At 40.9% G+C, this 10793-nt stretch overlaps 3 non-coding genes across 3 annotated transcripts; all 3 read right to left on the reverse strand.

Moving 5' to 3' along the window:
* Positions 1–6581: 6581 nt before the first annotated feature.
* On the reverse strand, positions 6582–6663 carry trnal-uag (transfer RNA leucine (anticodon UAG)). Its single transcript has one exon. It is a non-coding gene; the product is annotated as a tRNA-Leu (tRNA).
* Positions 6664–6933: 270 nt separating this feature from the next.
* Positions 6934–7015, reverse strand: trnal-uag (transfer RNA leucine (anticodon UAG)). The gene has a single exon. It is a non-coding gene; the product is annotated as a tRNA-Leu (tRNA).
* Positions 7016–10264: 3249 nt separating this feature from the next.
* On the reverse strand, positions 10265–10346 carry trnal-uag (transfer RNA leucine (anticodon UAG)). Its single transcript has one exon. It is a non-coding gene; the product is annotated as a tRNA-Leu (tRNA).
* Between the last annotated feature and the right edge of the window lie 447 nt (positions 10347–10793).

Raw genomic sequence — 10793 nt, forward strand, 5'->3', positions numbered from 1 at the left:
TTTAAGCTGTTTCCCCAATCTTACTATATCTTACTATATAATGACGCAAACTCTGTCTGTGGTTGTGTCTGTGTGTCTGTTCCACGTTTTTCTCCTCACTGACTTGGTCAATCCATGTGAAATTTGGCATAGTGGTAGAGGGTCATGGGAGGATGCAAATGAAGCAATATTACATTAATTGGCCAAAGGGGGGCGCTATAGCAACCGATTGAAATTGCAAACTTTGAATGGGCATATCTCATGCCCCGTATGTCGTAGAGACATGGAACTTTGCACAGAGATGCCTCTCCTCATGAGGAACAACTTTGCCTCAAGAACCTATAACTTCCGGTTATAGAGTTTTTCCACCATTTTGAATTATTATTATTATTTTTTAAAACACTTCAAATCAATCTCTTCCTAGGAAGTTTGGCCGATCTGCATGAAAATGATCTGTTGGAAAACTTACTAAAACTGAGCTTCTATAAGGCAATGAATATTGCAGAGGGCATGGCTCATCACATAAAGGTGTATAACATCTCAAGGGTTTCACCGATCACCACGCAACTTTGTAGGCATATGACCACACATAATCTGAGGGGACCCCTCCATTATTGACCCCATCAAACAAAATGGGGGCGCTAGAGAGCTAATTTCTTATCTAGGCATAACCGCCATATCGATTTTTACTGAACTTGGTAGATATGTAGAACAGGACGCCTCAAGGTGACTGGAGAAATTTAACTCTAATTGGCAACTGGGTGGCGCTATAACAACAGAAAAATGCTTAAAAATGGCTAAAATGCAACCGATCACTGTGGCTCCCCCTGTGGCTGAATGTTTGGGTTTTTTCTAATTTTTGGTATGAGTATGGTATGCTGTACTCAATGGGTATGGATGAGTAGATGGCTCTTGGCGATAATGTGCCAAGAAACATATCAATACACAGCAAAGGCACGGCAGAAGAGTGCTAGCTAGCAATCAGCTTTGTTGATGGCTATGAGGAAGAAAATAAATTCATCACATTTTTTAGACCTCAACAAATACACACAATGTATTTTAGAGAGTAACAGTGAATGTAGATATTATTGTGATTGTTTCCAAGAAAACTCAACAGGGTCTCTTTAATATATGCCTCAGAATTAGATGCATATGTGCATGTGACAAATTAACTTTAACTTTATTACTTATCCGAAGGAAATTAAGCTTGCAGGCAGGTGGTAAAGGGATAGTTTGCATCTTTCGAAGTGGGGTTTTATGTGATAGTAATCATAATCAATGTACTACCTAAATTAGATGTCAGCCAGCATGGCCCCAGTTTGGAGAAGCAGACTGGAGTCCGGCATGAAAGCTAAGTAATGCATTGCTGGAGGGGTCAGCAACAACAGTATGTTAGCCACCTAAAAAATCGACAGAAAAATTAGAATATTTTAAATAATATTTTAATTAAGAAAAATAGTCATTTATCATCGTTGAACACAGGAGTTGCTGGTCTGCCGCTGCTTCGATCTGTTAGCTTGTTTGTGTTACTGTTTGATTTTGGTGTTTAGAGAGGTTAGTTCGGATTCACCAGTCACACAATAACACAAACTAACTAACTGATCAAGGCAGCAGTAGACCAGCAGCTCCTGTGTTCAGCGAGCTAAAATTACTGTTTATATCAATGGAGTGTGGTGACTTAGCTTCCGTGTCAGCACTCCTGCCTTTTCTCTAAACAGGGGGAGTGCCATGAGACATCTGCTGTAGGTAATACACACTGACTCTATACAACCCCACTTCAAAAAATCCAAACTATCCCTTTAATACTATCCCTTTAAGTTACAGTAGTACACATATGTCGATGACAATGACAATCGATAATCAAGGACATAAAAGCAATAATATAAAATACAGTACATATGAACAAAAACAAAAATTGAAAATAAAAAAAATAAATACACAATTTAACAAAATATATTAATCAAAATGCTACAGTCTTTAAACCAGGATTTACTCTGCATCAGTGAATGGTCTGATGATCACACCATTCACCATCAGTGAATGGTGTGATCATCAGACCTCTCTGCATCAGACAAGCAAGAGCCACTACGCTATAAAGAGAGTTGTTGCTAACTACTCTGGGAGTCAACACATTAATATTTTTCCTAATAGTGCGAAAAATGAGCCAGTTTGAGAAATGAAGTCATCAGGGGATTTGAAAAGTCACTAAATCTAGCAACAAAGTGACCAAGTTGACAGGAGTGTCTTCCTGCCTGGAGACGATTTCCCCCCAGCGAACATACCCAACAGCAGAATTTAATTTGAGCAAATAGGGCGAATACAAACAAAACACACACACACACACACACACACACACACACACACACACAGGCTGTTAGCAGTGAATGCTGGGTAGCCTCTGCTGAATGGTGATGGCAGGTCATTCTCTCCTTGGACTCCAGACAAAACCTTTTCCTGGGATACAAACATCCATTATCACCTGTGTGTCCCTGGTGGCAAGTGGCAGGTAAGGAGAGAACACAAGAGAATGCAGTTACACACTCACACAGACAGTCACACAATACACTGGGTCACAGACATATTGTGTATGGTATCGGCATACACACACAGTAAGAGCTTGTTTTTAACTCATTAGCACACACAAGCAGACCCGCTCAGCTAACACAAGCAGAGCATCTACTTTAAAGGCACATCCATCTCTAAGTGTTAACTGCCTTGAGAGCTTTACCTTCAAAAGCCAGTGTTTTAACTAATGCGCACCGAGAGAGCATTTCAGGCAGTACTTTACTTTGATAAAACTTTTTTTTATCTTTTCAAATATTTATTTCTGTATGACTCCATGGACAATAATCCTCAAACATTAGATGCCTCTGAGGTGTGTATTCAGCATCCCTATTCAGGTGTTGAGATATAATTGGAAAAGGAAGTTCTTGAGTGTGTTTGGTTAAGCCTCTGTCAAAGATGGAAAAAATAAGTCCACTTTGTGGTGTGTTGTTTCGTTGCATGACTAAACTCTTAAATCCTCTATCTGCACACAGAAATAGAAATGGTAACCTGGTCAGTGTTACTGCCTTGGTCCAATAAATTAGCAAAACAGAAAGTTATGCCAGGTACACACTACACATATCAGCCTGATTATAGCCTGACGGAGCATCGGCTCCGCTCTTGAAAAACAACGAGTGTCGTGTGCAATAATCCATTGTTTTATTTTGTGTTGTGTCATAGTAGACAACAACCGATGCCACGTCTAGGATGCCTTGCAATATCCTGACATAGAGTCTTTTTCATGTTTGATTTTCTTTTTGTCGTTCATGACTGCTCCGGTCACAGCCTTCCCTTTGACCAATAGAAACACAGAGTGATCTGTTGCTGTGGACAAGTGTATGTCAACAACACTGCAGCCTTTTTGATATTTCCTGTAGGGATGTTACCACAACATCTGGGTACTCCAGCTTCCTCCCACAGTCCAAAGACATGCAGGTTAGGTTAATTGGTGACTCTAAATTGCCCGTAGGTGTGAATGTGAGCGTGAATGGTTGTCTGTTTCTATATGTCAGCCCTGTGATAGTCTGGCGACCTGTCCAGGATGTACCCTGCCTCTTGCCCAATTTCAGCTGAGAAAGGCTCCAGCCCCTCCGTGACTCCCAACAGGATAAGCAGTTATGGACAATTAATGAATGAATGTTAACACAACAGGGTAAAATGGGAAAAACGATGGCATGAAACAGCACTTAGGCAGCCCGGTGAGTACTGCCATTAGCATCAAGCTAGCAAAAAATGTTAATTTTTCATAATGAAAGTAAAAAGTAAAGTAATGAAATAAAAGATGTGTGGTGGGGCTTTTACTTACCACGACTGCAGAGGGTACCAGCTTCATAGAAACAGACTCCATTAGAAATGAGCCATTATTTATATAATTCTCTCTATAATTCATCATTTCAACTCAGCACTTCCTGTATCTGTTCAAAATTAAAAGCCCATTACAATTTCAGTTGAGAGAATTCAATAACCATTTCAGCTGGGACGTGACCTGCCATAGTGACTGAAATAATAGTAATAGTAATAAAAGTAGGACAAGAATAACCCGATGACATCACACACATCATGAAAGACAACCAGGGATGATTAGTTGTTGACCATCGTGTCTGTCATGTTTGTCGGCCAAGTCACAGCAAGATTTTATGACTCCACAATCACCTAATCTGACATAGTGACTGTCGTAACAGACAAATATGTCGTGTTGTGTGAGCCTGGCATTGGCTAAACATCAGAATAGATCTGTCAATAACAAAAAAGAAAAAACAAAGATTAGTTGCAGGTATACCTTAACATTTTAATCCATAGTTCTCACAAAATAATCCCTAATTCTGCTCTTGTTTGATTAAAAACCGACCATGTGTGTTTGAGATGTGGTGCGAAAAGGATGGGTGGAAAAAGATGAGAGTAGATTGATTGATTCACTCTCCATGGAAAAAAAAAATCTATATCGCTGCTCAGTAGGATAACAGAATCCACCACATATACATATACTATCCCTTTCACCTCTGTCTGCACATGTTGTACCATGACATCTATGTGGTAATTAATCAAAACCACCCGCCCCCTCAGCCACTGTATCTGAAGGCAGACCTGACACCTATTACCGCATAATTACTAAGCTCCCATTAACATCTGTTAATGTCACAGCGTACAATATTTGTTCAGACGAGACCATCGTGTTTAATCTTTGCACATACATGCCCGTCATCGTAAAGCTGTCACACGTACAACATGTACCATGACCTTGAGACAAAGTCAACTCTGACAGTGCATTAATAAATGTAAAAATAAGAGTAGCTTCAAAGGGAAAATCACTTCTGTTCAATTTAAATCAGTCCTGTCCCCAGCAGCATGAATATCATTTTTAGCCTATGTACAAATACTTGCAATTGCTCTTCAGAGTAATGCTCCACCTGTGCTGCAACAGTTTGTCTGCAATACCTTCTGACACTGACCTCACAAAATAAAAGATTTTCCAGTGTAGCAACTTCCCCGCCTCAGCAAAACACACACACACAGACTGCTACTGTGGCCAGCTGAGTTATTAGAGGTGCTATTTTGTTTTCTTGTGATACCATAACCCACTCTGGAAAGCAAAGACTGCCATTTTCTATGCTAAATATATTTTACACTCCACTTGCTCTCAGTTTGGTTCACCGGCTTGTAGTTTGTAATATATTCAGCCTGCATCGTGTAAAATACACCACTGTTTAAAGGGTGATCAGAAACACAAACTCTGGGAAAGATTCAGATACACCACTGTCATTTTCTATCCAGTCTAGTGATTCAGTAAATCTAACACTACAGTAATAACTTCCCATTTCTATTAGTTTTTTGAAGCTATTTTAAATTGTGTCCTTAGTCTAAATCATTTCGTAGACGGCTGATTTGTTGGCAGCACTCGTTGTTTGGACGACCATATTGCTCCTTGAGCTTGAACTTGTGAAAGAAAGCAGAACAAATACAAAACGCAATCAAACAGTGTAATGGGATGTGTAACAATGATGGGACAAAGACTTAAATGGACTGGAAATACTGGAGGGTAAAAGTTCAACCGAGAAAGGGAAACTTTTTTTCTTTCTTTTTGCATCCCCAAAGAACAATGTGTGTTAACAGTTCAAATTTTGAGGACTCCATTACCCAGAAATCCTTCAGGATGCCCCCAGAGAATTAACAATAAAGGTTCACTGCCCTGTGATGATTGAAAAAGCAAAGCATATTGCACTGCTGGCCAGCCTCTGAACCATGATGTTGTCTTTCAGAGACAAAATATCTGCTGTGACATCACTGACAGGGGTGTGGCTAAATGTGCAACAGGTCCCACATGTTTCCTGCAATGCTTCAGCAGATTTCCCTTGTGTTTTTTCTTGCCTTGCATTACCTCTGTGTCAGGACTGTGTGCTGTGGAGCTCTCCGAGGTGCTGATCCTGCTGCTGGGAGCAGTGTGGGAGCTTTCCAGCGTGCTCTCTTTCTCCTCTGCCCAGAGCAGTGGGAAGGCTTCCATCAGAGGGAGCCTCCAGCCAGTAACGTCCTTAACCTGTTTTCTAACATTTATATACACACTCCCTCTTAGTGTTTTCTGTTTGCTGAAGCTTGAATCTCCTTTCACATGTGAGTACCAAGCGGCAACCTCAGGCTCTGAAAACTGAAGCCAATGAAGAAGTGCCATAAGAGAGTCAATCCCCATAGTTATGCATTACTAGAGCATTGCAGCTTTGAGTGACAGACTGTCTGTGAGACAACACCACAGTCTGTGAGTCAGATCCACCTCTCGTTCCTCCACAGCTCCACCCTCTGGCTCCAAATGTGGTCACAAATGTGGTCGCTCCAAAAATCCAAGATTATGACCAAAAAATGACAAACTCAAGGCTTCAAAAAAGTAGTTCACAAACACATGCGTGACGTCAGGGTAACTACATTCATTAATTTTGTACAGTCTGTGGTGAGTACCCGAGAAAAGTAAATCTTTATTAACTTTATTCTTATACAAGAATTTACAAGTCGGCTAACAGTGTTAGTTAAACTAATGACAGTTGTTCTAACAGATATCTTTCCTTGTCAAATGGCAGTGGTGGGATTTGAACCCACGCCTCCTGAGAGTCTGGAGCCTAAGTCCAGCACCTTAAACCATTCGGCCACACTACCAGCAAACCATAAAGTCACTTAGGTTGGGTCTAGGAAAAGAAATGTGGTGACTGTGGTCAAGGTCACTTGTTTTTTCACAGTCCAAACCATGATCTTTTTCTAAAGCTAACCAAGTAGTTTTGGTTCCTGAATCTAATAATCGCAGTTTCACGAGTCATCAGTTCCCATGTGTATAATGTATGCACATATAACTTAATGGGAGATTAACAAAGATGATCAGTTGGATTGTCAACATTTTTCTTCCAATGTTGACAGCAAAGCCTGATATAATGGCAGTGGTGGGATTTGAACCCACGCCTCCACAGAGACTGGAGCCTAAATCCAGCGCCTTAGACCACTCGGCCACACTAGCTCATTTTCAACAGTGCTCCTACTCCGCTCTGCAACTACTAATCATAATAGTCAACTGTCAATGATTATTGTTCAGACAACAGAAATGTACCTCTAAATACCTTCCACCAATCAGTCTTAAGAGCAACAATCAACAGTTGACATTGCTTGGATGACAAGTGCTTTTAGCTAGTCAAGTCGAGTCGATCAAATTGCCATGTGTCCTTTCGGCAACAGAGGTTGCACACAAGTTTACTTAGCCTGACACCCTTAGTTAGCTAATGAGCTAAGATGTGTTCTAACAGATATGTTAGATGATACTGGAAAGTCACTTAGGTTAGGTCTAGGAAAAGAAACATGGTGACTATGGTCAAGGTCACTTGGTTTTACACAATCCATAACACCAGCCTCCTGAGGAAAGTCCTGTGTTTGTTTGACCCATCCATCACCCGACCTGCCTTTTTAGGCGGATTTTTGCTCTTTGTGCTACTTCCGTCTTTACTCCCATTGGCGCATTGGTCACATGATCAGAGCCTTCCTAATCATGTGGGTGAAATATGAAAGGTGGTGCATTATTTTTATAGGTACATGTATGAACAGTTCATGAGAACAGCCTGCTCAGTTATGTTTATTGTTTTCTGCACTGTAGATTGATGGTGTGAGGGTACTTATTAGAAAGCCTCATTGGCTGTAGTATTTTTTGTTGTGCCAAGAAAATAAAAGTCCTCAATGGTTTCTTCAGTCTCCTGTCTTTCTCTGCACATACTTCTGATGAGTCATAAGTGACAATTGAAAGGTATCACTTCTGTATGAGTAATACATTGTTTTGTTTTGTCTTTTTTTTTAAGGAAAATCCTACATAGTATACATTTAAAAGGTACTCTTTCTATAGTTTTCTTATAAGCAAACAAATTTGAGCATAGCATTAGTTCAGGCAGGACACAATGTCAAGCTCAGGTCACATCCCAGCTACATCAGCTGATCTCAAACAGCCAATCAACAGATGGAGCAGCTGATTGATGAAAGGGAGTCAGCTCATTCAGGCTGCCCTATTTAAACTGCTCTGGCCTGCCTACTGTTGCTGCTTCCTTTGCAAGCTGCTTTGCAAGCTGCCTCCACCCCAGCTCCTCCTTTGAAAGTTGTGTCTGAGTCATCAATGTCATTTCTGTTTGTCATTGATGCTACTCTGTTCTGTTCCCAGGGGGTCTTTGCTGCTGCTCTCCCTGCCTTAGGCTTTCCATGTAGGCGCATGGAAGGGCAGGGAGGTTTGCTCTCTCTGCCTCAGGCTTTCCTTTTTTGCATGTGGAAGGGTGAAGAGGTGTGCTCTCTCCACCTTTGGCTTTCCGCACAGGTGCGTGGAAGGGCAGGAAGGTTTGCTCTCTCTGCCTTAGGCTTTATATAATACTTAGGCTTTAAATGTAATACTGCAAATGGAAATAAAGTTTTCTTCGACAAAAGTGTTCCTGACTAAAATTATATTGACATTAATGGTTTCTCACCAAAATGCATTGTGTGTGTATTGAATGGAACTCCTTCCTCAGAAAACATTTGCAAAGCAGATTTTTTAAAAATACTTTAAAACCTGCATTGGTTACATACATTTGCTAGTTTGAAGTCTTCTTCTTTCGTACCTTTGCTGACTCATTGTTTTGTTTTTTGGTGTGCTTCTGCCACCAACATGAGCATGAAAACCATATTGACGCATGCGCACAAGATAAGCAAACAGGGGTCTGTTCATAAAAACACTGCTCCATAGTGCTACTAGTGTTTCATCATGAGTAGGTGTACCGCTGGCCATACTCATATAGCATGCTCACATCAAATGACAAACACACCAAAACAGCACAAACATGACTGAATAGCTAATAGAGTGCCAATGATACTTATATGGTGAATTTCATATTTTTAAAATCCTTAAGTTTTGTTCTTGTCAAAATGCATATATTGTGGTTTTAAATGTGTTTTGGAGATTAGTGTTATTTCTTTTACATAACATACAGTTGTCTAAATGAAGTCTATACACTGTGACAGTAACAGATGTTCACATGAGTTTAATAATTAAAAAGTAAGAGGTGTCAAGTGGGTGGCAATAGAAGTGCTATGTCTACCTGTAGATATCTTGGCAAGCACATAATGTGTGTGTGTATATATCTGAGTGTGTGTATTTGTGTGTATAATTGAGTGTGTGTGTTTGTGTTAGCTAAATGATTCATTAGCACCATGACAATCTGGACAATTGGTATCGCTGTCGGAGAGCAGGGGATTTGACACAGAGTGTCACACACGCAAATATGCACTTGAATACGAGTACGCCCAATCTTCTACACACACACCCTCACACCCTCACACACACACAGACACACACACACACACACACACACACACTGATGCATACAAATAGGTGGACAAACATCCAGGAGCCCAAACATGAGGGTACGCACAAACAAATGCGTAGACTGACCATTGGTTTGACAGTTTCTCACACACACACACACACACACACACACACATAAACACATCCACTCAGAGGCAGTTAAGAGTGAGCAGGTGGAGGCAGAGGCCACATGCGTCTGGCTGGGTGACTGATGAGTTTTTGTGTGACTCAGACACAGTGACATGTCCTCTGAACCTCAGCCGATGGTGTATGACTAACCTGTGGAAATGTGTGTACAGTATATGTGTGTGTGTGTGTGTGTGTGTGTGTGTGTGTGTCTTAAATGACTAAGGCAGTGACAAACCCATCTGTGTGTGTGTGTGTGTGTGTGTGTGTGTGTGTGTGTCTGACAGGGCAGGGTGATGGTATTGTACATGAATGAGACAGAAAGGAGGTGTCTGTGTGTGTGTGTGTGTGTGTGTGTGTGTGTTTGTGTGCGTGTGTGTGTGTGTGTATGTGTGTGTGTACTTGTCATGCATAAAAACATTTGTTAACATTATGCTGAAGCCTTCTTGAGAGCATCATTGAAATCCAACAGCAGAAGCCCACACTGGCTGCCTTGGTGGATGATGTCATACCATTCATAAACTGAGCAAGAACACTTGTGTTTTTAGTTGTGCTGAGCATGACTGTAGATGGCAGGTGGACAAAATAAACTACAAACATACTTATCTTGACCCAAACCATGATCTTTTTCTAAAGCTAACCAAGTAATTTATAGCAGTTTCACGAGTCATCAGTTCCCATGTGTATAACTTAATGGGAGATTAACAAAGATGATCAGTTGGCTTGTTGACATTTTTCTTCCAATCATGTTGAAAGCAAATCCCCAAAGGATGGCAGTGGTGGGATTCGAACCCACGCCTCCACAGAGACTGGAGCCTAAATCCAGCGCCTTAGACCACTCGGCCACACTACCTTATAGTCAACAGTGCTCCTACTCTGCTCTGCAACTACTAATCATAATAGTCAAATGTCAATGATTATTGTTCAGACAACAGAAATTTGCCTCTAAATGCCTTCCACCAATCAGTCTTAGAAGCAACAATCAACAGTTGACTTGCACAGTGAAATAAATTAGATACTGTAATTACCTTTGGAGATGTTTTCCACTTCAAAAGGAATGCGTATTACACATTTCAATATAGACACTTGATTGCTCAGTCATATCAAACAATGGGAATGTGAGTGAGTATGGACGGAAATGGTCGAGTCAGCACGAAATCAACCAACTTGCCATGTGTTCTTTTGGTAACAGAGACTGCACACAAGTTTACCAAGTCTAACACCCTTAGTTAGCTAATAAGTAGTGATGTTACGCTCGAGCCAGTTTGCTCGACACAGTGTCGATCTATTGAAGCGCAAG

The sequence above is a fragment of the Epinephelus lanceolatus genome, chromosome 7 (genome assembly GCF_041903045.1).
Source record: "Epinephelus lanceolatus isolate andai-2023 chromosome 7, ASM4190304v1, whole genome shotgun sequence".
In the NCBI taxonomy this organism is placed as follows: domain Eukaryota; kingdom Metazoa; phylum Chordata; class Actinopteri; order Perciformes; family Serranidae; genus Epinephelus; species Epinephelus lanceolatus.